The 27,868-nt window shown below is 37.8% G+C and overlaps 1 long non-coding RNA gene across 1 annotated transcript; it reads right to left on the bottom strand.

Annotated features, from left to right (window-relative positions):
- Positions 1 to 12,630: 12,630 nt before the first annotated feature.
- Positions 12,631 to 17,274, bottom strand: LOC136152931 (uncharacterized). The gene is made up of 3 exons (XR_010660300.1): positions 16,373 to 17,274; positions 15,416 to 15,541; positions 12,631 to 13,225 (listed from the first exon to the last, which is right to left on the bottom strand). It is a non-coding gene; the product is annotated as an uncharacterized lncRNA (long non-coding RNA).
- Positions 17,275 to 27,868: the final 10,594 nt, after the last annotated feature.

Genomic DNA, 27,868 nt, shown 5'->3' on the forward strand with positions numbered 1-27,868 from the left:
TAACTAATTTAATAAACTGGCACATGTGGATTTTGGGGACAGTATCAAAGAATATGTCCAATTATCTCAAGGCTTTAAAAATTCACCTTTTCCCAACTATATGTCTGCATGTAGCTGGATCTTCATATTGCTTCTTCAAAGCAAATGACTGAAGACAATGTTGACATGAGAATCAACTGTCTCCTATTAATGAGATACTATTCTCTCCACTATTTTGTTGTGGAAAATGGTTATTTTTCATTTAAAAAATGACTTATGTTAAACACTGGGGTCCCCAGTCAGATGGTGATCTCATCCCTCAGGAGACAGTTTTCCTGTCCTAATGTGGAGAGAAGCAGATCACCTTACTTGCACCTACAGAGCAGAGGCCGGGGTGCTGCTAAATACTCTGTGACACACAGGGTGGCACCCCCACACCAAAGCCTCATCCAGCTCAAAACTTCAGCAGTGCTAAGGAAAGCCTGTTTTAACATACAGTGGATTTACTTTTTTAAATTTTAAATTTCAGTTTCTAATACAGTAAATATCCATATAAACCACATAAAACTTAAAGAATTAAGAGTCCCAAAATAAAAATAAATGATTCACTTTAATACTGTAATGAAAGCACTCTAACAGTAAAAGCTTACTCTAATACTGTCTATTGTTATTAACACTAAACTTGATACTGTGTAAATTAATTAGCTGGAATAACAAGACAGGTTTTAAAAGAGTTCACCTGTTCTTTAGGTGGTAATATATTGCTGAGATCACACTGTGGAGGAAAAAAAAATATTGTAATAATTGGTTTTTATCACATTAGGCCTGAAGACATTTTAAAGGGTTGGCAGAGAGGTAAGACCAACCAGATGCCCAGTGGGCCCCACACCCCCTAATTCAAAGCAGTACCCATAGGTGGTATCCCCCATGTTTTAGGTTCTTTGGCTTTTAGCAAAATTAGGAGACCCAAAATATAGATGTGCTCTTAGAAGACATGTTTGGGTTGATTATTGTAATATATAAATTATTATATATTTCCCCGGTCATTTGTCCTTCTCTGCACAGAATCTCTCATCCCATACAAGTTACATCATCTATCCACATGGTTAAATTTAAGCCATACAGATTTTGTGTGTGTGGCTTTTTGTTAGGCACTGCATTTCAGTTGATTCAGTTCGGTATTCCCCCTAACACATCTATTTTCCATTATTTCTCTAAAAGTAAGTAATACAAGTGCTCCATATCAAATAAAATGGATTTAAAATCACTTTCACACATAATTATTAGGAAATTTAATAGCAACATTTTACAGTCACAAAACTGAGGATAGGCCTAGTTACCCTGAAATGAGCACTGCTGTGAGGCGGCACAAGGCAGCACAGGGCACTGCTGACGACAGGCATCTCCACACTATTTTACATAAAGTCTAACCAGCCAACAGGTGCCAGACCTCAGGTAGTTCTTACATGACTGCAGCCCTAAGCTACTCACAGATGCTGTGTATTAGGCCATTAAGGAGTTCCCTGGTTAAGGTATTTGCTTCCCTTTGTTCTCAGTATCTAAAATGAAACTCAATAGAGAGAAGGCAAATCTGAACTTTGTAACTGGTCTATAGAATCTTAGCATTTGCAGAAAGGCCTGTAACACTGTTAGCATCAAAGATGGATACTTCTATACTGCTTCAAAGTTTCTTCAAATTGATTTTAAAGTCACAGAATTAAAAGTTACATGATAAAAAGGGCAACTGAACCTAATATGATACTTAACCCATTTTACAAATAAGAGAATCAAGGCTTAAAATTGACTTACTCAAGGTTCTACCAATTATCAGAAGTAGTTCTCTTTCTCCTACCCTCAAAGCAGAGAGTGGTTCCCAAGGTCAGCTGCACACTGGATTACCTGGGACGCTTTAAACACTGCCTGGCTTCTGCTTCAAAATGTTCTGATTTAACTGCATTAGGTACAACCTGGGCAACAGGACTGTATTTAAAGCTCCCCAGGTGACTGCAACGTGCAGCCAAGTCTAGGAATGAATGAGATCAGAATCTCTCAGGATGCTTTTGTCTATGAAATCACGCCTCACACATCATTCCTCAGCTTGTCAAAAGGGGTGTGTGTGTGAGAGAAAGAGACACAGGGACAGAGAGGCAGACAGACCCACAGACTGTGTCTTGAGGGCAGGGAGGAAAGGTGGAATTCATGTATGTGTTCAGAGACATACATCTTGAAAAAGTTGCATAAGTGATTCTAATAAGGCTCACCTACCCCAAATGAAAACTAATCCTATCGTATTTTTCAAAATCATTCCTAAAAGCCAATTTGCCCTATTAATTTCTCAGTAAACCTTTATTTCATCAATAATGAATGTGAATGGTCATTTTTAAAACTTAATGAGAAAAAAATTTACTGTATTTCCAAACACTAAGACTAGGTTGAGAATAAAAAGCATGAAACCTACTTGTCTGAGCAAGGTTAATCTTTAAAACTACTTCTGAATTATATACTGGAACATCAGGCTCTTTTGAATTCAAAAGAAGCTGTGAGTCTAGCCACAGTGAGAGTAGTTTTTAACCCACAGATTTAGAGTCTTGGCTGAATAAAAACATTCAGTGATTACGAGAGAAGTGCCAAAACTCAGGACTTTAAAGAGCAATGGGGCTCAGTTTTTGTTGAAATACGATTTGACCGAAACTAATATTATAAGAAAGTTACATTACTATGATTGTGAACTGGTTGTTTTTAATTAAAGTTAGAAGTTACTGATCATTTGAATAGCTAAAAAATAAAAAGCCTTGCACATTAAAAATTAAATTTATAAGCTAATTATATTTTTAAGACAGAAAAGTAAAATTAATGATAAGGATACTAATATTTTCAAGTAGCATTTCCCAAACTGTTCTGGAAAGTCAACATTCATATGCTAAGAAGACATTAGTTAATGTTCAATGGACAACCCCAAGGGAGGTAGGAAGGTCTGCATCCTGTTTGGTTTTTAATTCTCTCTCTTAAATAAACGAACATTCCCATGATTAGGGTGTTTTGAACTGTGCATCTCCAATTGTGGACTATGAGGGGCTTCCAGAAGTTGAGGAATAGTTTTCGTCATCGTAACACTGTTCGTGTCTTCTTAAGTATAAGCCTGGCCACAGCCTTGTTTCTGAAATTTCATCTCTTTTTTTGTTCTCTGCTTTGATTGATACAGCGTGTTAGAGATACACATATATAAACAAAAATTTTAAAAAAACAAAAACAAAATTAAATGTGTCTATTAAGTTAAAATCTCAGTTGAACAAATTTCATCTATGGAGAAATTAAGCTTGAGAGTATGCCCTTTAAAACGGTTTTGATATATTTTCCCCCTCTTTGGGGGAGAGGAAGGAGAAGTAAAATTTCCTACAGAAATATTGCAGGAAAAAAATGCACGGTGGGATAAATCTGACCAAGTCCAGTTAAATTTAACTGCAGATTCACTTCGGTGCCAGTAGGGGACAAGCTGTTCCTTCTTCTAATGGTAGCTTCCAAACTAGTATACATAGTTGTAGGACTCTCCCAACTCATAAAGAAATAATTTTTTTCTAGAAACACACAATAAACAGGTACCTCTGTTTCTCATTATGTTCAACATTGTCTTAATAACAATAGAAATGAATCAAATGAGGTTTACATTTTTCCTGGGATTTCTCACTTGCTGACTTTCCCCTCTATCATATACTCTATGATTAACATGGAAACTGAAGACTCATATTGAGAGGTCCTTGAAACCAACATAGAGTGGACACCAATTTCTTAACCTGATCACTGAAAAGGACAAACCAAACGAATGAAATTATGTATGGCGAGGATGCTTTCAGCATGAAGGGGGTCTGCCACTCAGCCTTGGCAACCTAGTTGTATTCACCATTTTATTGTGGTTCTAAGATTAGGCTGGCTGACTGTCCTGTCATCTAGAAATATGGTTGGGCATGAGCTATACTTTTTAGTAAGCTGCCCTGGAGATACCTGAAGGGGAAGGGAGGTAGAAGAAAATGTCACAGTAAGTTAAACCTATAAAAGTGTGTTTTTTCCTTGGTTAAAATGTCAAACGATAAAGCATTAAGATTTTCCTTATACTCCATGAACTGCTGAGTGTTGCATCACGTGCAGCTCCATGGGAAACCTCTGTACTCTAACTTCCACAGGCAAGATCTGAGAAATGTGGTAAAAACTGCTGCTCTTGAAAAAGGACCCACATATGAACCTGGCAAGCACCTATTATAAATTGCCTCATGGCAAAGAGACACATTTTGATATTGCAAATTTTCTCCTCCACAGAATGAAGACACAGATTGTGTCTCTTTGTTGGTGGTGGTGGTGGTGGTTTTTTTCCCTAAGAAAGTGAAGTCACTCAGTCGTGTCCAACTCTTTGCAACCCCATGGACTGTAGCCTACCAGGATTCTCCATCTATGGGATTTTCCAGGCAAGAATACTGGAGTGGGTTGCCACTGCCTGTTCTCCAGGGGATCTTCCCAACCCAGGGATTGAACCCGGGTCTCCCACATTGTAGGCAGATGCTTTAATGTCTGAACCAGTTGGGAAGTCCTCTTTTTTTTTTCCTATATGACTGTCAAATTATTCAAGTGTTATTTGTTGAAAATGCTTTCCTTCTCCCATTAAATTGCTTTTGGCAACTTTGTAAATGGTCAAATGACTGTGTAAGTGTTCGTCTAAAGTTGGGCTCTCTATTCTATTCCATTGATTTATTTGTCTATCCCTGCACCAGCTACCCACTCCAGTATTCTTGCCTGGAAAATCCCATGGACAGAGGAGCCTGGTGGGCTACAGTTCATGAGGTCAAAGAGAGCTGGACACGACTGAGCAACTAACACTTCCACTTTCATACCAGCCCCACTGTGTGCTTATTATTGTAGCTTTGTAGCAAGTCTTAAAGTCAGGTATCCTAAGTCCTTTTTGTTCATTTTTAAGATTTCTTTGGATGTTCTAAGTCCTTTGCATAGCCATATAAATTTTAGAATCAGTTTGTCAACTTCTACAAAAAAACCTCACAGGATTGTGTTTGAGATTACGTTGAATCAATAGATCAAATTGGAAGAATTAACATCTTAATATTATTGAGTCTTCCAACCTATAAGTGGCTAGCCATTCCCTCTCCAGGGGATCTTGCCGACCCAGGAATGGAACCTGAGTCTCCTTCATTGCAGGCAGATTCTTTACCATCTGAGCCACCAGGACTCCCAAGAACAGTACACCTTCCATTTATTTAGGTCATCTGTCAGCAAAATTGTGTAGTTTTCATTATAAAAATCATACCCTAAATTTTAAAATTTATTCCTAAGTATTTTCTGATCTGAGCTATTATAAATAATTTGTTAAAATTTCAAATTTTAGTTGTTTCTTGTATACAGAAATGCAGTTTATTTTTCTGGGTATTGACTTTATATTCTGTGATCTTGCTAAATTCACTTTATTTGTTCTTTTGTTGTCATGTATATTCTTTACAGTATTCTATATAAATAGTCATCTGTGGTGACAGAGTTTTACATCATCCTTTCTGATCTTTAGACATCTTTTTTAAATTTTCCTTCTCTTATTACACCAACTAGGATCTCCAATAAAATACTGAATTAGAAATGGTGGGTATGGACACTTCTGCCACCTTCTGATCTTGGGGAAAGAGTCTATATTTCATTATTAAGTATAATGTTTGATGTAAGAGTCTGTGTGTGTGTGTGAATGCCCGTCACATTGAGGACCTCAGGCTTTGCTTTGCCCTTGCTGAGCCACAGATACATTCTGTTTAGTTCTCTTAGCATCAGATGGGCTTCTGGGGGTTTGCCTCTTGTGGGTATTGTTCATGGGTCAGTCAGAGTTTGGGGAAGAAATTATAGACACAATTTGACTCTCCCCTCTGTGGTTTTCTCTTTTCCTGGATATATCCCTTCAATTTCCAGCTTCTGTAGTAGCCCCAAACTTTGTCCTTTAATTCCTTAAGCAAAGAAGACCACAGATTTTTATCCAAATTCTGCCTAGGAAAACCTCCCAAACAGGAAACTCTTCCAATGACATTTCTTTCAGATGTCCATTCTCTTCCAAATCTGTTTCAAGTAACACTCCAGTGCTTTCAGAGAGTCATGTTTTTTAAAAATGTTTAAAAATTTTATGTTTCATTTACAGTTATTACAAAATGTTGGCTTTATTTTCTGTATGGTACAATACATCTTTGATAGTTCTTTTTTAATATATTTTTCCAGGGTCAATAGTTGTTTTCCCTGAAAAATTTGGTCCAATATAAACAACTTCAACATTATTAGACATGGAACCTAATGTTGAAATAACGTGATCAGAATACTCTTATAGAGAATGTGGAATTTAAACAAAGATTTGAAAAAAGAGAAGGATTTAGCCAAATTGACAGTTTTTTGGTAAAGTCTCCAGGCAGACTAAGAAGCGATAAGCAAGCTAGGAGACGCCTGATATGTTGGAGGGCTAGCAAGAAGAGCAGGGTTTTGAGGAGAGCGGTGTGATCAGACATGCATTTCAAAAATAAAACCTCTGCTATTTTGAGAACGGATTATATGGATGCAAATATAGAAACAGTTAGCTAGAGAATTAGCTGTTACAAGAATTCACAGGAGAAATAATGGCTTCTCGAAACAGAGTAGACACGGTGAGACCAGTGAAGTGCTATATGTGATGTGAAGGAAGAACCAATAGATTTTTCAGTTGATTAGATATTCCGTGTGAAAGAAAGTGTTCAGAATGACTTCAGATTTTTCTAGCAAGTAAGCATGATTTCTGTATAACACAGAAGGATGGAATTGCCATCAACTGAGAAAGCTATGAGTAAATCAGTTTGATACCATTCAGGTATGACCTAAATCAAATCCCTTATGATTATACAGTGGAAGTGAGAAATAGATTAAAGGGATCAGATTCGATACACTGTGCCTGAAGAACTATGGACGGAGGTTTCTGACATTGTATAGGAGACAGGGATCAAGACCATCCCCAAGAAAAAGAAATGCAAAAAGGCAAGATGGTTGTCTGAGGAGGCCTTACAAATAGCTGTGAAAGAAGAGAAGCGAAAAGCAAAGGAGAAAAGGAAAGATATACCCATTTGAATGCAGAGTTCTAAAGAATAGCAAGAAGAGATAAGAAAGTCTTCCTCAGTGATCAGTGCAAAGAAATAGAGGAAAACAATAGAATGGAAATGACTAGAGATCTCTTGAAGAAATTAGAGATACCAAGGGAATATTTCATGCAAAGATGGGCACCATAAAGGATAGAAATTGTATGGAACTAACAGAAGCAGAAGATATTAAGAAGAGGTGGCAAGAATACACAGAAGAACTATACAAAAGAGATCTTAATGACCCAGATAATCAGGTGGTGTGATCACTCACCTAGAGCCAGACATCCTGGAATGCTAAGTCAAGTGAGCCTTAGGAAGCATCACTATGAACAAAGCTAGTGGAGGTGATGGAATTCCAGTTGAGCTATTTCAAATCCTGAAAGATGATGCTGTGAAAGTGCTGCACTCCATATGCCAGCAAATTTGGAAAACTCAGCAGTGGCCACAGGACTGAAGAAGGTCAGCTTTCATTCCAATCCCAAAGATAGGCAATGCCAAAGAATGTTCAAACTACCACACAATTCCACTCACCTCACAGGCTACCAAAATAATGCTCAGAATTCTCCAAGCCAGGCTTCAACAGTCCATGAACCTTGAACTTCCAGATGTTCAAGCTGGATTTAGAAAAGGCAGTGGAACCAGAGATCAAATGGCCAACATTCGTTGGATCATTGAAAAAGCAAGAGAATTCCAGAAAAGCATCTACTTTGACTTTATTAACTATGCCAAAGCCTTTGACTGTGTGGATCACAACAAACTGTGGAAAATTCTAAAAGAGACGGGAATACCAGACCACCTGACCTGCCTCCTGAGAAATCTGTATACAGGTCAAGAAGCAACAGTTAGAATTGGACACGGAACAAGAGACAGGTTGCAAATCGGGAAAGGAGTACATCAAGGCTGTATTTTGTCACCCTGCTTATTTAACTTATATGCAGAGTACATCTTGTAAAATGCCGGGTTGGATGAAGCACAAGCTGGAATTAAGATTGCCGGGAGAAATATCAATAACCTCAGATATGCAGATGACACTACTCTTATGGCAGAAAGCAAAGAACTAAAGAGCCTAAGATGAAAGTGAAAGAGGAGAGTGAAAAAGTTGGCTTAAAATTCAACCTTCAGAAAGCTAAGATCATGGCATCTGGTTCCATCACTTCATGGGAAATAAGATGGGGAAACAATGGAAACAGTGACAGACTTTATTTTCTTGGGTTCCAAAATCACTGCAGATGGTGGCTGTAGCCATGAAATTAAAAGATGCTTGCTCCTTGGAAGAACAGTTATGACCAAACTGCACAGCATATTAAAAAACAGAGACATTACTTTGCCAACAGAAGTCCATCTAGTCCAAGCTATGGTTTTTCCAGTAGTCATGTATGGATGTGAGAGTTGGTCTATAAAGAAAGTTGAGCGCTCAAGAATTGATGCTTTTGAGCCGTGGTGTTGGAGAAGACTCTTGAGAGTCCCTTGGATTGCAAGGAGATCCAACCAGTCCATCTGAAAGGAAGTCAATCCTGAATATTCATTGGAAGGACTGATGCTGAAGCTGAAACTCCAATATGTGGCCACCTGATGCGAAGAACTGACTCATTGGAAAAGACCCTGATGCTGAGAAAGATTGAAAGCAGGAGAAGGGGACAACAGAGGATGAGATGGTTGGATGGCATCACCAGCTCATGGATATGAGTTTCCGTAAACTCCTGGAGTTGGTGATGGACAGGGAGGCCTGGTGTGCTGCAGTCCATAGGGTCACAAAGAGTCAGACACGACTGAGTGACTAAGTCCTAACTAAGTTAGACAAAGTCCTAACTAAGAGAGATATTTAAATAACTAACGTGATCGTCTAACTAAACTAATGAGGTAAGTGCTTTTGATATTATATTTCTTTGGAGACCAGAGGAGAAAAAAGTCTCATTTCATTTTGTGATGAGGAGGTAGGTAGTAACAGATCAGTATGTTGAAGAATACATAGGATGTGAAAGAATAGAGAGTAATAAATTACTAATGGAAGAATAATCCTGCCCAGGAATACAGATATGCAAACCTTCATGCTGAGGGCTTGGCAATGGGACACAGATTGGTATGACCTGAGGTAAAGATGTGTGATAATGATGGTAGGAAAAGGGATGGAGTATACGGAGGGAGGAAAACATAGGACAAAAGACCTAATCGAGCTAAAGAATATATTTACTGTACTAATGAGCTTATCCTTATCCAACAGGCATTGCGAAAGTGGAAAAAAAGTACTTTTAAACAGTAAGGTGAAAATCCTTGGATGGAAAATAAGCCAGTAATTTGTTTGTTTTCTTTTTGTTGTTGTTTTTTGTCCATAGGCAGTTAAACATATTATAAATAAATCACAGAAATATATATTCAGTGTTGTAGTTCTAAAGCATGGTCTACAAGGACATTCCTTGAGCTGTTCTATTGTGCTATTATGAATTTAATTAAAAACTTTTCTCCTGGCATGATTTAATGATTTTTCATATTATTAAATAGATGGGAAAAACACATACAAAGTGAATAGTGCCAGTTTTCCCATTCATTTGTATAGGATATTCACTGGTTGGTTGTTTGCCAGTGTATTCTATGAATCAAAAATGTTTTATAACAATTAGGAAAAAAATTAGTGCAACTGAAACTTGTGATTGTTTCTTTTCAAGTCACGGGCCACAGGGATGAGACATCAGGGGACTTTCAGTAGCAGCCATTCAAAATCATGAAATATATTTATTTCTATTACTCATTTAACAAAAGGTAGTATTTGCTGTAAACTGTTTGATGCTTTTGTGAGTATGTTAAGAAACATGTTAGTTGCTCAGTCATGTCTGACTCTGCAACCCCATGGACTATAACCCACCAGAATCCTCTGTCCATGGGATTCTCTGGGCAGGAAGACTGGAGTGACTTGCCATTTCCTTCTCCAGGGCATCTTCCTGACCCAGGGATTGAACCTGGATCTCCTGTGTTGCAGGCAGATTCTTTACTGTCTGAGCCTCCAGGAATATGTTAGTTAATTCAAGAGTACTGTTGTCTGTGGAGGTCTAGAAGAAACAAAGCAAAGAGGAACTAAAGAGCCTGTTGATGAAGGTGAAAGAGGAGAGTGAAAAAGCTGGCATAAAATTCAGCATTCAGAAAACTAAGATCATGGCACCTGGTCCCATTACTTCATGGGAAATAAGATGGGGAAACAATGGAAACACTGACAGACTTTATTTTCTTGGGCTCCAAAATCACTGCAGATGGTGACTGTAGCCTTGAAATTAAAAGATGCTTGCTCCTTGGAAGAAAAGCAATGGAAAACCTAGACAGCACATTAAAAAGCAGAGACACTACTTTGCCAACAAAGGTCCATATAGTAAAAGCTATGGTTCTTTCAATAGTCACATATGGTTGTGAGAGCTGGACCATAAAGAAGGCTGAGCGCTGAAAAATTGATGCTTTTAAACTGTGGTGTTGGAGAAGACTCTTGAGAGTCCCTTGGACTGCAAGGATATTATACCAGTTAATCCTAAAGGAAGTCAGTCCTAAATATTCATTGGAAGGACTGATGCAGAAACCGAAACTCCAGTACTTTGGCCCCCTGATTCAAAGAGCCGACTTAGAAAATATCCGATGCTGGGAAGATTGAGGGCAGGAGGAGAAGAGGACAACAGAGGATGAGATGGTTGGATGGCATCACCAACTCAATGGACATAGGTTTGAGCAGGCTCCAGGAGTTGGTGATGGACAGGGAAGCCTAATGTGCTGGAGTCCATGGAGTCACAGTCTCCTGACTGAATGACTGAACAAGAAGAAGAAGAAGAAACGCTGCCTTCCTTGGGATATTTTAGAATTATCAAATGTCTTGATTAGAAGGGATAGGGACCCTTTCTCCTATTAATTTATGACCGTTATTTAAGATGATTTATATTTATGATTTGTATCTAACACAGAAAGAAAAGCTTGTTTTAGTGCGAAGAGATGGGGATTTGATTTCTGGACTTTCCTCTCAGTAGTAGTTTGAGAGTGGCTAAGTCTCAAAATTTTGAGCTTCATCTTTAAAATGAGGATAATATCTTTTCTACCTTCATTCCTGGTAAGTATGAAGACCAAAGAGGAAATCTGTATAATGGCAACATGAACATTAGAAAGCATTGTTTGAATATGAGATATATTAACTCATATTATTTTCATATACTGTAGATTACATAATAAAAGTTACATCTTACCTGGTAAAGGGTGTAGGTGAGATTTAATTTACTGCTGAGATCATGTAGACTTACATAAAACTCCATGGATTTTTTTCATTTTGATTTTTATGATCTTAACATTTTTTAATCTACTCACATAGGCTTTTCCCTTTAGATTAAATAATAACCACACTAAAAATCAGTTTTCATGTGTTCTTTACATCACACCTTTTATATGTCCACATACCTGTCTTTTAAACAAATTTAATTAAGACAGAATTGTTCAGAAATGATGATCTGAGTTAAAAGTTTAAGAAGCACATGAGAGAACAGGTCTGTAATTGCAAGTTTCTAGTCCTAGTCCCCAAATTTTCAAATGCTTACATTTTTCCTGAGTATTTCAGCTACTGTGTGAGGTGTATTATTCACTACAACATGTAATTTTTAGTGAATAAAGCAGCACAGACCAGTAGATGGCCAAATTCAGTATAGTTCAGACTTACTTGGTAAGAGGATGGCTCTCAAAATCTACGAAGAGCCTTTGTTGAGTTCTTTCTGTCATGTATACATTTGTTGTTGTTGTAGTTTAGTTGCTAAGTTGTGTTTGACTCTGTGGCCGCGTGGACTGTAGCCCACCAGGCTCCTCTGTCCAGGGGATTTCCCAGGCAAGAATACTGGAGTGAGCTACCATTTCCTTCTCCAGGGGATCTTCCCCACCCAGGGATCAAATCCATGTCTCTTGTATTGGCAGGTGGATTCTTTACCGCTGAGCCCCCAGTGAAGCCCCCATTCATATATTATTGGCCCACATATACTGTAGTCAATTGAATTTGGAAATAAACGAATTTAAGTCATAGCTCATAAATTTGCAGTCTGTTCATCACCTTTATGCTGAGAGCAGCACCCTAGGTCCAGGTCTTAGGGCTCTGACTCCATGAACCAGCAGGGCGACAAGAGTAATATTACAAATCACATAGGCGTGTTTTATGTTAGGATCAGAAAAACCTGACTTTCTGAAAGTTTCTGTGCTTTTACACAGTCTCATGGCAACACTCAGCTGAATGTCCAGGATGCACCAAGTGTTAGAGCTGGAAGGACTGCCATCATTGCTGCAACTGATAACAACATTGCCAGTCAGTTCAGTTCAGTTCAGTTGCTCAGTCGTGTCCGACTCTTTGTGACCCCATGAACTGCAGCACGCCAGGCCTCCCTGTTCATCACCAACTCCTGGAGTTTACCCAGACACATGTCCATCGAGTCAGTGATGCCATCCAGCCATCTCATCCTCTGTCGTCCCCTTCTCCTGCCCCCAATCCCTCCCAGCATCAGGATCTTTTCCAATGAGTCAACTCTTCGCATGAGGTGGCCAAAGTATTGGAGTTTCAGCTTCAGCATCAGTCCTTCCAGTGAACACCCAGGACTGATCTGCTTTAGGATGGACTGGTTGGATCTCCTTGCAGTCCAAGGGCCAGAGAGGTTGCTAAGTTAACGGGTTGCAATACTCGGTCTTAGAGCACCTCTTCAGTCTCTCAGCCCAGTGCTCTTCCTTATATCTTAGTCTCTCATGGTCATGTCCTTTTTTGTTTCATTATATAGTTAGATACGCATAACTGTAATTTAATAGATACTACCAAGAGATTGTATATCTATATGTGACAGTGTATGTACCCACCCCAAAATGCTCATTTTTTAAAACCGTTTTTCATAAAATCTGAATTAAATGAAATATCATATAGGAGAAGGGTCTTATAAAACACTGCCAATTGCCAGCTAGGTAAGCTTGCCCCACAAGCACAGTCAAGGTTGTGAGCTGTGTTTAACACCCTGCTTTCTTGCGTTGAGCTGGTTGTCATGTGCTGTCGATGCCATCTGGATGCATCATAAGTGTGTGGTGATTTTGCAATAAACACACAGTAACTATAATGTAACCCAGAAGCAGAATGACTGTAAAAAAAAAAATAAATAAATAAGGTCAACTTTTTTAAAATGAAATCTATCCTTACTTGAAATTTCAAGTTGAGAAATTCAAATATATTATTGATACCTGACATTAGTGATTGAACATGAAAAATTAAATAAAGAAAAGAGGTCATTTCCTAAAGAGGTCAGTATGGACACACACATGCATACAGACACCCATGTTCACTTGGAGAGCCACCTTGCTAGGTTGGCAGGGCTCCATGAATGACAGCCTGTGAGGGCAGCAGATGATAAGGTTCATCTGTACTTTGCTCTCTTCATCATCCTGTCTCCAGAGTTTTTGTCTTCAGGTTTCCCTTTTCTTTTTAGGCAAACCATCAGCTAATGACCAAATTCCAACAGAACATGTGAAGTTTGAATTATTTTTAGAAAGAGCATGATTTTTCCTTTCAATTTGTCTGTAAAGACACACTTTTAACTTAAGGAAGTTCTTGCATGACCCTGCTTTTTTGGCCAGAATGACCAATCCAATATATCAGTTCATTCGCTCAGTCGTGTCCGACTCTTTGTGACCCCATGAATTGCAGCACGCCAGGCCTCCCTGTCCATCACCAACTCCTGGAGTCTACCCAAACCCATGTCCATTGAGTCAGTGATGCCATCCAGCCATCTCATCCTGTCGTCCCCTTCTCCTTCTGCCCCCAGTCCTTCTCAGCATTAGGTCTTTTCCAATGAGTCAACACTTCACCTGAGGTGGCCAAAGTATTGGAGTTTCAGCTTCAGCATCAGTCCTTCCAATGAACACCCAGGACTGATCTCCTTTAGGATGGACTGGTTGGAGCTTCTTGCAGTCCAGGGGACTCTCAACAGTGTTCTCCAACACCACAGTTCAAAAGCATCAATTCTTTGGCGCTCAGCTTTCTTCACAGTCCAACTCTCACATCCATACATGACTACTGGAAAAACCATAGCCTTGACTAGACAGACCTTTGTTGGCAAAGTAATGTCTCTCCTTTTAAATATGCTATCTAGGTTGGTCATAACTTTCCTTCCAAGGAGTAATCCAATATATAAAATATTTCTAATATGAAAATATCTCTATTTTATTATATGCATGTATTATTAGCTAAGATTCCTAGATTATACTGAAAAGGCCAGTGCAGGTAAGTATTTGACAAAGATACTGGAAGTAAAATTGGATTAGGGGTCAGACATCTAAAAATATATCTATCTCAGGGTTAAGTTTCTTCATCTATACAGCAAAGGCATTGGGTTAGAATTTCTTTTGTTTCTAGACATTCGCTGCTTTATCTCCTTCATTGGCCATAGTAATGTTAACCTAATTCCTCTTTCTCATCCTCTTTAAAACACAAGTGAGGGATAACGACTTGAATTATCCAGGGAACTATTTAGATCTGAAATATAGTGAAGGCTAGCAAACACATCCCAAGACGCCTTCTGGCTCTGAGAATGAATGGCTGAGTATAAAGCATGGATGATGAAGGACAGAGATATGCTCCCAACAGTCAAAACAATGCTCACTAAGAAAACTGCACTACAAGGAATTTAATCTTAAAACTAAATATTAGTGATGTTATTATATTTTTCTCCCAAGAAGGAAGAGGAGGAAAAGAAGGACAGAAGGAAAGAAAGAAGGAAGGTAGGAAGGAAAGGAGTCAGGCAGAAGGAAGGAAATATGTGAGTGTCATTAAACTCTTTTCCATCAGAGGAAAGATTAATGTAATGATTAATAATAATCATCAGGGCTTCCCTGATGCTCTAGTGGTTAAGAATCTGCCTGCCAATGCAGGGGACACGGGTTCAAACCCTGGTCTAGGAAGATCCCACGTGCCGTGAAGCAACTAGGCCCATGTGCCACAACTACTGAGCTAGGGCTCTACAGCCTGTGAGCTGCAACTGCTGAACCCATGAGCTGCAACTACTGAAGCCTGCAAGCCTAGATTCCGTGCTCCACAAGAGAAACCACTGCAATGAGAAGCCTGTGCAACACAATGAAGAGTAGCCCCTGCTCACGGCAACTAGAGAAAAGTCTGTGAAGCAACAAAGATCCACCACAGCCAAAATAAATAATCTTAAAAAAAATTATAAAAAGTAATGCCCCAATCAAATAGAAAATCTCTCTTTCAACTATCAAAACATGCAAAGTTGAACCTCTGTTTTTCTTCACTCGTCAAAAAAGATGCAGTTTATTACCTTTAAAGTCCACATCTCCAACAAGTTTTGTCTTTCCTGTGATTGGGTCATGGATATAGTTGATACTAACGTCGATTACAGTGGCACCTTCCTTAACCATATCAGATGTGATCAACTTTGGGATACCTAGAAGGAAAACAGAGTTGTAAAACACTGGAAAATACTTAAACTCTGTCCTTGAGAATAACAAGGATTTATACATCTGGTATTTTTGTTGTCATGGAAAGGTAGCACATGAGGGTATTGCTGGGTGAAATTCTGCTCAGGTTTACCCTTTCACCTTAGAGACTGCTTACAGACTTCAAATGGACCCAGCTTGAGCAGCCTCCTTTGTATCTCATGTACTATAAATATAATGGGGGAGATTATGGAGATAAAACAGGCTTCTGTTGAGGGTGAGTGCAGTGGAGTGAAAACAACTTGGAAAATGGAGGCAGAGACAAGGAAGTGAGGGAGGGAAGGAGGATAAAAAAGACAAAAAGTGAAATGGTACTATTCATATTTCTCAGGGTTGTGGTAAACTGTAAAGTGATGTGCACAAAGTAGTATCTTATCATTTCCAAACATGAAAGACTATCCTGCGTTGATTTTTTCTTGGTTTCTTTGATCATCACATCTGTATATAACTTGGAATGGTAAGAAACAGTACATTCTACTTAGTGTTTCTCCATTTGAATTTGAAAGATAGCTCTACAGAAATGTGATGTCACCATCTATTTTTTGTAACACTTTTCAAATTTTATTTCAGATGCAACAGTGCCAGCTAACAACGGCTAGTGCTCCCTTTTTTTTTTGCTATGAGTTAACAAATCATCCCTAAACTCAGTGTCTTAAACCAACAACTTATTTTTATTTTCCACAGTTGTGTGAGTTGACTGAGCTCAGCTGGATGGATCTTCCTGGGGGTCTTTCACATAAATGGAGTCAGTTAGCAGCTGCAGTTGGAGGCATCTCAACCTGTGACATTGCTGGTTGTCCGAGGTGCATTCACAGGCCTGCAGTTGAGCTCGTCTGGGGATGCTGATTGGAGCACATAGATGTGGCCTCTCCACGCAGCTCGGACTTCTCACAGCCCCGCAGCTGGCTTCCAGGAGTGCGTGTTCCAAGCGGCAGGAAATAGAAGGTACCCGTAGCTTGAGGATGGAACCTGGAAACTAGCACAGTGTTGTTTCTGTCATATTCTATTGGTCAGCCAGTGACAGAATCCACTTAGACTGAAAAGGAGGGGTAGAGATGCAACTTCCCAATGGGAGGAGAATCAAAGAATTTGTGTCCATCTTTATTCCATCAGAATGCCTCTGGATGACACTGTGTCTGGAATGTGATTTACTCATTTTCACACTACATCCCTTAACCAGAATAGGGTAATCTGTTTTGCATCATCAGAGGCTTTCTTCTATCATCTGAATATCCAGATGCTTTAAATGTCATCTTGTGACATATGATTTTTAGTGGTAGTAAGAATTAAAAGGCTAAAAAGACAGTGCCAAGATAGATGCAGCTAGCTGACAAGGTTCCTCAGCCACACCAACGATACAACAAAGATGGTTATCAATGCTTGAGAGATATTTTTTCTCTTGCTTTCCTATCCTGTCCCAGAGAACTTCTCCCTTTTTATCAGTTCTAGCATAGATATCAAGTAATGCTCCAAATAAAGTCATAAAATCCTGTATATTCTTGGCAGTCATTAGAAAAAGAAACCATAAGTGATATGACAGCAAGAAATATTTTTAAAATTAAAATGACAATGAAGTAGTTATTAAAATCCAGCTACTATGATTTTGGGAAAGATCCAGATCTCCCTCAATTAGGACCATTCAATTCACTATCTCAATGAATATCAATTGGCAGTGGTCAAATACACAGTTTTCCAAAGCGAGGGAAATGTGAGCTTGATTTTAATTCTCAGGAAAATTACAAAATGGAAAACCACTGAATGCATGCTTTTTTTTTTTTTTTTTTTGATGATGATGATGTTACATATGTCCATTGCAGAAAATGTCAAAAGTATCTAAAAGTTTAAGCTGAAAACAAAAATCACTATAATCTTGCCATCCAAAGATAATAAATGTATTTTTATTGTATTTGTTTCTAGGATTTCGAAATGCTTCTTCATTAGGCATAAAGCCTATAAAAGGATATATAATTTTGTTTGTATTGTGCCTCATTGTTTATCTTTGAATTAAAATTAAACTGTAAGCATTTTCCTATTTCATCAGTTATTTAAAATTTAAAAACCACACGAAATAAGTTATTATGTAAATTACCATAGTAAGTTATTCATTCCTGCAGTCTTTTCAATACTTTGCTATCATAAATAATGCAGTGATGATCATTTGTGCTCAGGAAACTATGATGATTTCTTATCTGCAGCAGCAAGTTTGACAGTTTTTCACTGAACCCTTATGATGGGATTCAGTGAAACATGATGGAAAAACATGGGTTGAATAAAAGCTCTCAATGGTAGTCATGACTGGTTAAATAATACATTCTGAAACAGCTTATCAATAAGAAGGTCTTCCATGAAAAGTATCTTTCAGTGCCATTTTCAAATTTTGTGAGAACTTGGAAGAACACATTGGCATCACAATAGTTATTTTACCTTTGTCCTCCTCCAGGTCTTTTCCACCCTTCTCTGCTCTACTTTATGGCAGGGATGGGACTGATTCTTATAGAGGTCTTGTGTGTTTCCTCTCTCTCTTGGAACCCTGTCACAGCCATGAGAACAAACACAAGCCTCCCTGCTGGCAGATCCAAATCCTGTGGAAGAGAGCTGAGTTGTTTCAGGGAAGCCATCCTAGACCAGTCATCTAGCCAACCACCAGCTGAAGGCAGATGTTTGAACAAGCCAAGTCATGGTCAGAATATCTGAGCTAAGGTCACCATAATTGACTAGCTGAACCATGCTCATGAGAAATTTATTTTAAAGGGTGGTTGTTTAAATTGACTGAGTTTGGGGGTGTTTGGTTGTTTTTTAATACAGCAAAAGTTGCATAATACATATTAGCAAATGACACAAAATTGGACAGAATAGCTAGTAGGTAGCTACTTTGGAATAGTGGACTATCAATAGCCATAGAATTTGAAAGAGGTTCTGTTTATCTGATCAGCTGGGTGTACTTGATTAAAAATTCACTAAAAACTCTTAGGTTGTTCCAAGACAAATAATGTCCAGATTCAGGGATGTAATGCTTTCCACTATATTTTCAGCAGAGTTTCTCTGAAAATGTTGGTTGTATTCTGGAGGCTGATCTCGAGAAGAATGATGAGAATGGATCTGGAAATCATGTCATATGGAACAAGTGCAATCAAACTAGTTGGTTCAACTGTTTAACCATCAGGTTGTGACAAGAAGAAAAAGTTTATGCCACAATGTAAATCAACTATATCAGTAAACATGCTTTTAAATTCAGCTAGCTTTAGTTTTTCATAGAAACAATTTTTCAATGATGATAGCAAATATGTTGATTTCTTTTTTTAAATTTTGGCAGTGCTGGGTCTTCTTGCAGTGTGCAGACACTGTGTTGTACCACGTGGGCTATGTGTTGCAGCATATGCTGCAACTAGTTGTCCCGTGACATGTAGGATCTTAGTTCCCTGACCAGGGATTGAACTCTTGTCCTCTGTATTGGCAGGCAGATTCTTAACCACTGGACCATGAGGGAAGTCCCAGCATGCTGATTTATATTCTGCCACAGTTCTTTATGTTGATGTGGATCTATAACTTACAGTTTCCAAAGGGTAAGGAACAGCCATGGGTTAGTATTGGTCCATACATTGAATATCTCTGAAACAGAGGAATGGTTGAATAAACTCAAGTTGCCTTTCTTAGGGGGGAAAAAAAACACCTAAAAAACTAAAAATAATCAAAACCCAATAATTGTGTCTTCAGTGTGTTAAACTGTATAGGGAGTTGATTTACTTTATATATTTCCAGAAGGAAGAATGAAGGGACAAGGAAGGGAATAGATTTTAGCTCAATACAGAGAATATTTTAAGAATAATAAGCCACAAAGAGAAATACTGTCCTTATTCCCCATTAGAAATGTTCACAATAGGGCAAAGATGAGATTGAATTGGGGAAGTTAATGATGCTTTCAAATTTTATGATTTAAAGATTCTCTTTTGTCTAATTAAAATAATTTTTTTTCTTTCTTCTCTCAAGTAATTCATTTCTGAACCCTTGCAGACTTCTGACCCTGTCATTCTGCTAAACAAAAGAAAGAAATAATACAAATTGTACTTAACAGTTGAAATGATAACAAATAGGCATATATGATACCTACTTCAGATATGTTAAATGAGCTGTCCACTGACATTGTTGTCTTGTAGAAACAAATGACTGGAAGTGAAGTTGTTCATTAATTGTACCTTAAAAGACACTGAAAAGAAATTTCTTAATTGGGTTCCCCAAATAAACAAATGCAATATATTTAAATTAAATTATTATCATTTGATAAAGTGACATATTAAAAACTAAACATTTGGAAAAGACTTTCAGTTTAGTTCAGTTCAGTCACTCAGTCATGTCTGACTCTTTACGACCCCATGGACTGATTTTAGATGTTAGTCTAAAAAAAAAGACTTTAGATACTAGTAGAATGTGAAGTCAGAAAAATTTTTTATTTGTTTTTTTGTTAAAGCTGAAAATGAACAGTAGTTTCAAGTGAACATTTCCTATGAGCTTTTTCTTTTTGATGTGATAGTTCCATAGAAACCTATCCTTAATTCTTATATAATTTGAAGACTCAAGCATTATATGTGAGAACCAAAACCATCCACATCCACATAACTTACTCTATACATTAACATAACTTTATTATTTCATTGTTTTTATCAATACAACTTTATTGCTCTAGGGAACTCTTGCTCAGAAAGATAAAAGTTTTAAGCAATTTTACTGTCTCAAGAACACATCAAAAGACTTATTTTAATTAACATCAAACTGTTTGACATCTCAACAGATAGTATCAAAATTTTCAAGACTCTTGGAAATCCTTGCTTTAAATCCTCTCCTTGTTGTGTCTTCAATCCTAAACTTTTATATTACGATCTTTACCTAATCCTACCGAAAATTTCTGATTAAGAGACTTGCCTTAAACAAACTTCATGTTTAATCTCTTGCAACCCCATGGACTGTAGCCCACCAGGCTCTTCTATCCATGGGATTCTTGAGGCAAGCATTCTGGAATGGGTTGCCATTTCCATCTCCAGGGGATCTTTCCCACCCAAGGATCAAACACACATCTCCTGCATTGCAGGCAGATTCTTTACTATCTGAACCACCAGGGAAACCCCCAAAAACAAACTTCAACATCTCCTAAATATTCCAACTTTGCTTCTACACCCTAAGATGTTATTGAGGTAAGTAGCTCACTGGGGCTGGGGGGGGGGGGGGGGCGGGGATTCCTGATTTGTGGAATTTGGTGATTTCTGTGGTATAAGTATTCCTATCATGGCTGACTTCAAGTTACCAAGGTGATCCTTCTCAGGCTAACAGGAGTTAGGTTCAGCACACCACTGCCTCTAAGGGACTATCAAGATAGTGTTCTCCCATGCTTCTCTAACCTAAACTCAGATTTGTCTTATTGATGGACTGTTTGGATGCCATCTGGGGGAAACCAATGTTCAACAATACTGGGGATCTGTAAAAATCTAATCAAGAACTTCTCTTGGCCATGGTCCAGGACCTCAAGTTGGAACCATGGTTGCCTCTTTGGCCCTTTGAGCCTCTTGCTGGTACAGGAAGCTGTTGGCCTCTGTGAGTGGGATGATGAGGTAAGTCTTGCATTGAGTCCCAACTCTGATTTCTTTTCTTTAAAGGTCCCCAAATGCTGAGTTTATTTTGTCTTCTTTAAATAAGAAACTCATTTTAGGAATCCTTTGATTATATGTTCAGTTAAATAACTTTTATCTTTGGTGGAAGTCAGTGCTATTACTTACAACACAATTTGTCTCTATCGCTGTCATCTTTTGTTGTATATTTACAAAGGAAGAGTTCACAGCGAGGGGATGTGGGTAAGGTAGATAAATCCATTACTCAAACTGACCCTGAGGACTGAAAAGTTCAGAAAGTGTCTTTTGAATTTTGGAAAATCCTGTGGATGTTTTGCCTCAGCTCACTTGTTTCCCTGACTAAGATGGTAAAAAATCTGCCTGCAGTGCAGGAGACCTGGGTTTGATCCCTGAGTCAGGAATATCCTCTTGAGAAGGGAATGGCTACCCACTCCAGTGTTCTTGTCTGGAGAATTCCATAGACAGAGGAGCCTGGCAGGCTTACAGCCCATTGGTCCACAAAGGGTTGGATACAACTGAAGTGATTTAGCACTAGCACAGCATCCCAAATATCCAATGTTCTGCTTTTTTTTTTTATGTTTCTGAGGGAATATCTAAGGCATTTAGATTCCAAAATTGTTCCCTTAAAATGTCTTCGCCAAGGCAAACAAAAAGTGAAAAACTAAAAATGGTCTCTTTTAGAGTCTTCCAAGTCTTAGTACAAATCAAATAGCTCTTTTATTATTTATCTTCCCCCAACTTAAGTTTCTCTACTTCCTTTGACTTCTTCCTTTTACCTCCTAACTGTCTAGAAAAATCTCCAAAGTGCAATTACTTCATAAAATTAACCACCCCTCCCCTCACCATCAGAAACAGGGAAAATTGCATTGTTTTAAGGTCTGGTCTCATACTGAGCCAAAAAGCCAAGTGATAAAATTTGCAGAGGAATTAGAAATAGTTTTAGGAATCAATAATCCAGTAACCCCAAGTGTATATCAAATAGTACATATGTGTTCTGTTATGAAAGAGTCGAATGGAAAGATAGGATTCAAAGACCCCAATTTGCATAAGAAATCAGAAGAATTTAGAAAAGTTGTGTATATTAGACAAGGTCTTTTGGAAACTCTCCCCTCCTGTGAGCACAGATTGAATGCTGATCCCGTCTTATAAGCAAAGAAAGGAACCATCCATTGGAGAATTCAGAGACAAGTTCTTTAATACCTTTAGACAGTTTTCATAAGTAACTCCTGCTGCAAATGTAATGAGCTTTCTACTAACTTTTTGCCAATACCTTTAAGCCTGAAACAGAAAGTTTAATACACTAGAAACATTTAGAATTTAAACATCTATAATTTAAAACATTCTAGAAAAACTAGAATGGAATAATAGACTCATTGCCAGACATTCAGCACTTCACTGAGCATTTTTAAAAGAATATGAGAACAAAGGGAATAAGACTCAGATAAAACAATTAGACATTCCCTATGAGGAGGAAGAGGAGGAGGAAAAGGAATCAAATGCCCAATCTCTTATTTTATCCTTGAAAATTCACAAGGAGAATGTCCTCATAATGTTAGAAGGCAACCTTTTGCTTGATCTGGGCACTACTTTATTAGTCTTAAACTGCTATTTAATTCAACATCTCCCTTGGAGAGATGGTTGTGGGTGTTTAAGAATACACAAGCGTTCCACATGTCCTGGCTGAGAGCAGAGGTGCAGTCTCGGCTCCTCAGTGACCCCACACTTGTGAATTTGACAGGGACAGATGTATGCTCAAAGTGGAATCATCAACAAATTAAGTGATTTCTTGACAGTCTCTTTCCTGAAAAGTCTGAGGACTTCCTATTTGTAATGAGGTTGCAACTAATTGGCATATTAACTTAGACTTACTGTGTCTAAATCAAGTCCAAATTGAAGATCTCAAAGAAATGCTAGAGTTTTTGTTGGTAACACTTCTATAAAACTGGCGGCATTAATAGGACTGAACCTCTAGCTAAACCTCTATCTAGTGAGAAAAGTACATTTGTTGAGACGTTCTTAAGTTTCAGTGAGTTTCACCTGGGGAGCTTGTTAGACTGCCTGTGTCCTGAGTCAGCAGGCCAGATATGGCCCAGGACTCTGCATTTAACACTTCTCCAGGTGACTCTGGTACATAATATTCTCTTAAAGCACTAGCTAAAGACAGACCAAAACTAACAGAAAATGGACTGGTTCTTAAAACTCCTGTCCTTCTAGGTAAAAACACCAATGAGTTGAGGATGTAGAATCATTCAGAATCTTAGATGCATAAATAGAATATTCATTCCCCAGTTCCCTGTAGTAGCAACCTCAAATTCTGTTTTATCCTTGTGCCTCCTGAGAGAATATATTTAGTTTAGACCTGTATTTTGTTTCCTTCAGTGTCCTTTCTTTAGTGTTAATTATAATTGACTATTATGATTTCTTTTAGATCATAATAATCAATACTTATTGGCCTTCTTCTGGAAATATCAACAATATACATATCTGGGCTATTGTTATACCTAGGAGTTTACTAAGTCATCCTCATACTTTTTCAGAATCCTCTATCAGGACCTAAAGAATCTGAAATTTTCCTGTAATTATATTCTTATCATTCAAAGGAAGATTTGCAGAAGAGCATATATTTTAGAAGATGTGAATCAGACACTGAATTTTAAGTTTCTAAAAATTCAAAATACTTTTAGGCTATGCTGGCCTATCAGCAGATGTATTCCTCAAGTAAATATGTAATAAGAAACATTACAAGTACAATAAAATAGCTGTTAGATTTTATATAAATATTTGTTATTGCAAACTCCCTCCTTTATAGTTAGCAATTTTCAAAACTCTCATATCAGTTCTTTAAATTCCTAATAAAACATATCAACTCTATATTCTAAGATATTCAGTTACATGAAATTTCATTGTTGCACACTTATAATATCATCAACATTTCCAGCTTTAACCCTGCAGAGCAAAAACAGTCTCGAGAAAGAACACAGCTGGAAGAATCACCCTACCTGATTTCAGGCCACACCACAAAGCTACAGTAATCAAAACAGCCTGGTATTGACACAGAAACAGACACACGGATCAATGAACAGATTAGAGAGCCCAGAAATAAACCCATGCCCTTATGGTCTATTAATCTATAGCAAAGGAGGCAAGGGTATATAACGGAGAAAAGACAGTCTTCTCAATAAATGGTGCTGGTAAAACTGGACAGCTACACATAAGAGAATGAAATCAGAACATTCTCTAACACCATATATCACAATAAACTCAAAATGAATTAAAGACTTCAGTAAAAACAACAACAACAGCTTATTAAAGACCTAAATTTAAGACCAAAAACCATAAAACTCCTAGAGGAAAACGTAGGCAGAACACTCTGACATAAATTGTAGCAATATTTTTTGGATCTGTCTTCTAAAGCAAAGTAAATAAAAGCAAAAATAAAAAGCGACCTAATTAAACCCAAAATATTTTGCACAGTAAAGGAAACCATTGACTAAAAAAAAAACCTACTCAATGGAAGAAAATATTTACAAATGATATCACTGACAAGGAGTTAATATCCAACATACATTAAAAAGCTCATATTAATACAACTCAACATAAAAAAAACAATTAAAAAGTGGGCAGAAAATATGAATATACATTTTTCCAAAGGGACATGAAGATAGTAGACAACAGGCACATGAAAAGATGCTCAACATCACTAAATGTTAAGGAAATGCAAATCGAAACTACAGTGAGATATCACCTCAAACCAGTCAGAATGGCTATCATAAAATGAACACAGATAATAAATTATTGGCAAGGATGTGTAGAAAAGGGAATTTTGTACATTGTTTGTGGGAATGTAATTGATGCAACCACTGGGGAAACAGAATGGAAGTTTTAAAAAAAATTAAAAATAGAACCAGCAATTATACTCCTGCGTATATATCTGAAAAAGACAAAAACACCAGTTTGAAAGGATAACACACCCCAATGTTTATACCAAAATTATTTACAATTGTCAAGATATGGAAGCAACATAAGTGTCTACCAACAGGTGAATGGATAAAGAAGATGTGATACATACACACACACACACACACACACACACACACACACACAGGAATAATCCTCGGCCATTAAAAAGAATGAAATTTTGTCATTTGTAGTAATATGGATGGATTTGGAGGGTATTATGCTAAGTGAGATACTTCAAAAGGGTAAGACAAATACTGTATGATACTGCATTTTTGTGTGAAATCTAAAAATACAACAAACTTGTGAATACAACAAAAAGAAAGCAGAAATAAATATAGAGAACAAACTAGTGGTTACCAGTGAGGAGAAGGAAGGGGGAGGGACAATATAGGGGTAGGAGAGTAAGAGGTACAAACTGTGATGTAGAAAATAAGCTACAGGGATATATTGTACAGCAGAGAGAAAATAACCAATATTTTATAATAACAATAAATGGGGTGTAACCTTTAAAAATAAATTAATTTTTAAAAAATTCTAAAAGACAGAAATATAGATCAATGGAACAGAATAGAAAGCCCAGAGATAAATCCACATACCTATGGACACCTTATCTTCAACAAAGGAGGCAAGAATATACAATGGAAAAAAGACAGCCTCTTTAACAAGTGGTGCTGGGAAAACTGGTCAACCACTTGTAAAAGAATGAAACTAGAACACTTTCTAACACCACACAAAAATAAACTGAAAATGGATTAAAGATCTAAATGTAAGACCAGAAACTATAAAACTCCTAGAGGAGAACATAGGCAAGACACTCTCGACATAAATCACAGCAAGATCCTCTATGACCCACCTCCCAGAACATTGGAAATAAAAGCAAAAAGAAACAAATGGGACCTAATGAAACTTAAAAGCTTTTGCACAACAAAGGAAACTATAAGCAAGGTGAAAAGACAGCCTTCAGAATGGGAGAAAATAATAGCAAATGAAGAAACAGACAAAGGATTAATCTCAAAAATATACAAGCAACTCCTGCAGCTCAATTCCAGAAAAATAAATGACCCAATCAAAAAGTGGGCCAAAGATCTAAATAGACATTTCTCCAAAGAAGACATACAGATGGCTAACAAACACATGAAAAGATGCTCAACATCACTCATCATCAGAGAAATGCAAATCAAAACCTCAGTGAGGTCCCATTACATGATGCTCAACATCACTCATCATCAGAGAAATGCAAATCAAAATCTCAATGAGGTCCCATTACATGCCAGTCAGAATGGCTGCTATCCAAAAGTCTACAAGCAATAAATGCTGGAGAGGGTGTGGAGAAAAGGGAACCCTCTTACACTGTTGGTGGGAATGCAAACTAGTACAGCCACTATGGAGAACAGTGTGGAGATTTCTTAAAAAACTGGAAATAGAACTGCCATATGACCCAGCAATCCCACTCCTGGGCATACACACCGAGGAAACCAGATCTGAAAGAGACACGTGCACCCCAATGTTCATTGCAGCACTGCTTATAATAGCCAGGACATGGAAGCAACCTAGATGCCCATCAGCAGACGAATGGATAAGAAAGCTGTGGTACATAACACCATGGAATATTACTCAGCCGTTAAAAAGAATTCATTTGAATCAGTTCTAGTGAGATGGATGAAACTGGAGCCCATTATACAGAGTGAAGTAAGCCAGAAAGATAAAGACCAATACAGTATACTAACGCATATATATGGAATTTTGAAAGATGGTAACGATAACCCTATATGCAAAACAGAAAAAGACACACAGATGTACAGAACAGACTTTTAGACTCTGTGGGAGAAGGCGAGGGTGGGATGTTCTGAGAGAATAACTTTGAAACAAGTATACTATCAAGGGTGAAACAGATCACCAGCCCAGGCTGGATGCAGGAGACAAGTGCTCAGGGCTGGTGCACTGGGAAGACCCAGAGGGATGGGGTGGAGAGGGAGGCGGGAGGGGGGATCAGGATGGGGAACACATGTAAATCCATGGCTGATTTATGTCAATGTATGACCAAACCCACTACAATATTGTAAAGTAATTAGCCTCCATCTAATAAAAATAAATGGGGAAAAAAATTAAGGAAATATAAAAAAAATTCTAACTTATAAATAAAATGACATACTAAAGACTGAGAGTAAGAGGATTCAAGCAATAATAGTAATAATTAAAACAAAAAGACAAGAAGATGGAGAGAAGTGCCAACCACAAAATTTTGAAAGCCAAATAGCAGATGGACAACTACTAATTAAGTAAGCAGACCCAAGAAAGCTGAAATCTAAGCCACCTGCAGGAAAAACCCAGAAAGTAGATCAATATGTACTGCAGAATCCCAAAAAAACTTCAAAAGAAAGAAAAGCTCCTTTAACTTGGCCTTTTAACTCTATATCTTTCTCTTCCTTTCAAAACAGCAATAGGATTTCATGGGAGATTGGTATGAGAACAAATTGTGGTGATAAACATGATGCTTTGCTCAGACTCACTTTGCCTTCTGACAACTGAGGCTTGTAACTGGTCCAACCTAGTGAATCTCCCCTCCCTATCCCTCAAAGCTAAGTCCTTAACATTCAACTAACATCCAAGCATTAGTTAGTGCTACCCACTGGAAGATACACATAACCCAACATGATTGAATCCCAAGCAAACACTTGACTCAGAGTCAGGCTAAGA

This window comes from Muntiacus reevesi, chromosome 22, assembly GCF_963930625.1.
Source record: "Muntiacus reevesi chromosome 22, mMunRee1.1, whole genome shotgun sequence".
Classification (NCBI taxonomy): domain Eukaryota; kingdom Metazoa; phylum Chordata; class Mammalia; order Artiodactyla; family Cervidae; genus Muntiacus; species Muntiacus reevesi.